Source organism: Lygodium microphyllum, chromosome 27 (genome assembly GCF_053477565.2).
Source record: "Lygodium microphyllum isolate KBCC chromosome 27, Lygodium_microphyllum_v1.1.10, whole genome shotgun sequence".
Lineage (NCBI taxonomy): Eukaryota > Viridiplantae > Streptophyta > Polypodiopsida > Schizaeales > Lygodiaceae > Lygodium > Lygodium microphyllum.
The window spans coordinates 108,527,557-108,533,123 of NC_141161.1; positions in this window are offsets into that span (position 1 = coordinate 108,527,557).

Genomic DNA, 5,567 nt, shown 5'->3' on the forward strand with positions numbered 1-5,567 from the left:
AATCGGCATATCTTGAAATAAGTGTAGCCCATGAGATTGCATCTCAAGTTACCAGTCTACCAAAATTCCTTATTCTTCTCCATCTTCGGCGTAGAATGAAAGAGCAAACATAACAACTAAGTATGTACAAAGTATCAAATCACACACACGACTTTTGGGTGGTTTACACACCTCAAATGCGCAGCAATACGACATCCACCCCCTCTAATCCTGCGCATCCTCTGGATGGGCCAACTACCCATGATCATTATCATCAAGATCCACAAACAGATCAATCTCTTCATTATGCATTTCCGGTAGATCAACAAGATTATCTGTCATATCATCTGTCTCTTCCATTGGAGTTTCTTGTCATTGCTCTTCTCTTGAAAATTCTTCCAATGCATAATCCTCATCATCTCTTTTCTTGAAAATCTTGATTCTCTTTCTAGCAATAGGCACTCTAAGCATTGTCCCATCCAATTCTATCAGCTCATATGTTGCATTATCAAAGACATGTCTAACTATGTACGGCCCAAACCATCTTTTCACCATCTTTCAAAGTGCAGTATGCTGATTTTCAAGGCTGCTATCAAAGACCAATACCCAATCTCCCTCTTCTATTGCTCTAGGCCGCAAGCGATGCCTACTGTCAAACCTGTCCTTGTTCCTTAGTCTAGCAACTTTCAACCTGTCAATAGCTAGCTGAATATCCTTTGGTCTCCTCTCCAACTGTCGAATCCGAAGAGTTAAGAGCTCTTCTCTCGTCAAATCCTCTTGCCAAGGTAAAACTGACCAAGTCAAAGCACAAGTCTCAATCGGCATAACAGGTTTCTGACCATACATCAACTTTGCAGGCATATATCCTGTGGTAACACTATGAGTCGTACGATCAGCCCATAAAGCAAATGGTAGAAGTCTTGGCCATTCTCCAATCCGTCCTCTGCATGCTTTGGCTAATGCTTTCACTATCGGCGGATGCCCTCTTTCACTCTTTCCATTTCCCTTTGGATTATATGCTGTGGTTAGAGCCAACTTGATTCCTAGCTGAGAGAAAAACTCCCTAGCTTCATCTGCATCCAATTCACCGCGATCCGCAGTGATCTTACCCACACAACCATACCTGCAGAAAATTTCCTCCAATAAGAACTTACACACTGCACTAGTGGTCTTCGTTCCCAAAGATCTGCCCTCAACATGATTGGTAAGATCCTCTCTAGCCAAAACAATGTATCTCATCTGCCATAGACCCATAGGCATGGTATCCAAATCAACTACCCACTTATAATGAATGCATAGCGGATAAGTCGGATGAAGCTCATCTCGATGACGCACTACTGAATATATCTGGCAGTCTCTGCAAGTTTCAACAAAGTGAGAAACATCTCTATACATGCCTTTCCACCAATATTTCTCCTTGATTTTCTCATAAGTAGCCCACACTCCTCTATGACCAGCCCAAGAACTCTCATGAAACTCCCTCATCACTTGTAACTGTGTCTCTCTATCGCAGACAACCCGCAAAGGTAATCCGCCTCTTTTCTTCGGATGCTTCCAAAGAAATCCGTCCTTGAGAAAATAACCATAGGCTTTCCTTCTGATCTTCTTGAACTCTTCATCTGTCCATTCATCTCTTTTGCTTAGTGTACTAAGGTACCTGCCAATCTGCAACCAATCTCCAACATAGAGTTCTTCTGTGAAAGCCACAATATCATAGACATGACAAACATGATCAACCATAGTGGCTGAAATTTCTGCATCATCCTCTTCTGCAAGTAGAGTCTCCTCATCATCATATCTGGCTCTAGACAACATATCTGCCACTGGATTATCCTTCCCTGCTATGTGTTTAAATTCCGGATTTAATGACTTGATGTATGCAATCCATCTCAACATGGCTATATCCGGAGTAGAGCAACTCGTGATCATGCCAATCAATGGCAAGCAATCTGTCTCTACCACAACTGAAGCTCCAATAAAGTGTAAAATATTACACGGCACAGCGAACAGAATCTGAGAAAGAGATAGAGACTACACAACAGATAAGAGGAGAATCAGTAAATTCTTTAACTCCAAACAACTGATACAAAGATGGCTCTGTCCACCCGTGCGCTTCCACTGTGTGAAGCTTAGATGGCGATCTAGGTAGAAGATAGGTGAAGAGCTTAAGGCTAGCTGGAACAACAACTCTGACTGGGTGAAAGATGAGTGAGTGATGGCTGTGAAGGGATTTAGCTTTTATAGCCCGCGAAGGTCGTTAGGTCGGCCTGCTGACCGACCTACCATATGAGCTCCACTAGTCGGCCAGGGAATATTCCAGGGAATATTACCTTTACCATCGGGCCGAGGGCGCCAGGGGGCCACTTCCGCGGCCCCCGGACCCCACAATAGGGGCCCCTTTTAACTCCCTTACCACGCAACTCAATGCAATGTGCCTCGAGTTGCTACCAGCTTAACCACTCCGTCTAACCCAAATATTAGACCCACAACAGTCACCTTTTTGCCATCCGGTCACATAGACCTTATCTGATATACAAGTCAACCAATGTCTGGGCTCACATTTGGCTTCTCCTCATAATGGGGGCCTTACAACTTTGAGCACCATGGATCATTGGTAGCACCTAATGAGGGTGGGGCATTGATCATATCTAACACCCCCCCTCAATGTCCACCCATAGGTGAACTATCTCCTCGGCCCAATGCCGAGTCTTTGAAGATGAACTTGAAGTAGATCCTTCGTAAGTGCTTTGGTGAAGATATCTGCTCCATTCTCCTCTGTTGGACAGTAGACCAATTCCACTATCCCATCCTCCATCAAATCACGCACATAGTGATACTGGATCTCTATATGTTTGGTGCGTGCATGAAACACTGGATTTTTGGCAATGGCAATGTAACTCTGATTGTCACATCTCAGCACAGTTGGTTCTTCATCCTGCACTCCCATATGCCATAGAATCCTTCTCAACCATACGGCCTCACATGCAGCAAAACAAGCTGCCTTGTACTCTGCTTCGATAGAAGACAATGCCACTGTTGGTTGCTTCTTACTAATCCAAGAGAAAATTCTTGAACCCAAAGAGAAACAATAACCAGAAACTGACTTCCTGGAATCAATGTCTCCTGCCCAATCTGAGTCACAGTTCCCCACAAGAGAAGTTCTGAAACTGTATGTGATACCATAGTCAAGAGTTTTCTTCAAGTATCTAAGCACCCGCATCCCAGCCTTCCAATGACTCTCATGAGGTTTGTTTGAGAACCTGCTCAAAACACCAACAGCAAAACTGATATCTGGTCTGGTGTTACACAAGTAGATCAGACTACCGACCAACCTCCTATACCTCCCAATGTCTGCTAATGCTGATGTATCCTCGACAGATAACTTTGCATTCACCTCCATAGGTGTAGCTATCTCCTTGCACTCGGTCATGCCAAATGCCTTCAAGATCTCCCATGCATACTTCTTCTGAGAGATGAAGATCTTTCCTGGCTCTTGCCAGACTTCAATCCCCAAACAATAGTGCAGCAAGCCCAAGTCTGTCATTTCAAACTCAGAACTCAAAGCCTTTCGAGTTTGGTTGATCATATCTTCATAGTCACCTGTAATAAGAAGGTCGTCCACATATAGGACAATCACTACAGACTTTTTACCATCCCTGTAAACATACAAGTTAGCATCTGAGGCACATCTTTTGAAGTTTAGGTTTAAAAAGAACCTATCTATCCGCTGGTACCATGCTCTGGGGGCTTGTTTCAGCCCATACAATGCCTTCTTCAGTTTACACACTTTGTTCTCAGAATGGGGGGCCTCAAACCCTGGTGGCTGAGCCACGTACACCTCCTCCTTGAGGTCACCATTTACGAACGCTGACTTAACATCCATTTGGTACACTGGCCACTTCTTGTGGGCAGCCACTGCAAGTACTGTGCGAATAGTGGTCATTCTGGCAGTTGGGGCAAATGACTCTTGAAAATCAAACCCTTCAACTTGTGAAAATCCTTGGGCAACCAGTCTAGCTTTGTACTTTTCTAAGGTACCATCAGCCTTGTACTTTACCTTCCAGATCCACTTGGTGCCAATAACCTTCCGCTTTGCTGGTTGATCCACTAGCTCCCAAGTGTCATTCTTCATTATGCTGTCATACTCCGCCTGCATAACATCCTTCCATGATGGATCTGCAAGTGCTTCTTCTAAGTCAGTTGGCTCCTTTACTTCTCTCATAATCTCAACCATCAAGGCCATATTGACTATGTGAGCAGAAGCCCTCCTTTGCTCCTCTATTCTCTGAGACCTCCTTAGTCCGTCTGCCTTCTCCTCAACAGATGCAGGCATAGGATTATTGTGGTCATAGAGCTGCTTCACCCAGCACAGCAATGGCTTTTCCGGTGGGGTGATGTCAGGTTGGTGAACTTTTTCCTCATCATCTGAAGATGATGCTTCCTCCTCCTTAAGGATAGGGATAGCTCTCGAGACAGGTTCATAATGGACTACTTCTTCGCTTGATGATAAAGTGGAAGAACTTGCCTTCTCCTCCTCCACTGTATGCGGCTCCTCCTTGAACACCACATCATGACTCGCGATGATCTTCTTTGCCTCTTGGTCATATAACTTGTAAGCCTTCTGCTCATCACTATAACCCAAGAAGATACATTTTCTGCTTTTTGGTTGTAACTTGTTTCTCTTCTCATCTGGAACATGTGCATAACATTCACATCCAAAAATTCTGAAATGTGAAACAGATGGTTTCTTACCAGTATAAGCCTCATGAGGTGTTTTTCCCTTGAGAGCCTTTGTGTAGCTCCGATTTAGAATGTAGACTGCAGTATTAATAGCTTCAGCCCAAAAATGGTTAGGCAATCCCTTGCCCTTTAGCATACATCTTGCCATCTCCACAATGGTGCGATTCCTGCGTTCCACAACACCGTTCTGCTGAGGTGTGTGAGGCGTCGTCAATTGACGCTTGATCCCTTTGCTCTTGCAAAAGCCTTCAAACTCCTTTGAGTTGAACTCACCACCACCATCTGTTCTAAATTTCTTCACACTTTTCCCTGTTTCATTCTCAACAAGTATTAGCCATTCTTTAAACTTACCAAAAGCTTGAGCCTTATCACGAAGGAAGTACACCCACATCTTCCTACTGTAGTCATCGACAATCAACATAAAATAAGAAGATCCCCCCAAGGCCTGTGTAGGCATCTTACCACACAAGTCAGCATGCACCAACTCTAGAGAAGCCTGTGCTCTATTCTTGCTTTCTTGTGGAAATGCCTTTCTTTGTTGCTTGCCCATCATACAAGCTTCACATGGTTCCTTCAATTCAGTTATTGTAGGTAGGTGAGCAACCATACCTTGCTTTTGCATCTCCTTCAATACTGCAAATCCGATGTGTCCAAACCTTTCATGCCAAAGCTTACTTGTGCCCACTCCAGCGGTGGCTGTAAGAGCACTTAGCTCATACAAGTTGTTCCTTCTTTCTCCTTTGCCAACAATTGTGCCAGCACTATCAATAATTTCTGCACCTGTCTTCTTGAACCTCACTTCATGACCAAGATCAGTTATGGCAGCAACTTATAAGAGATTTCTCCTA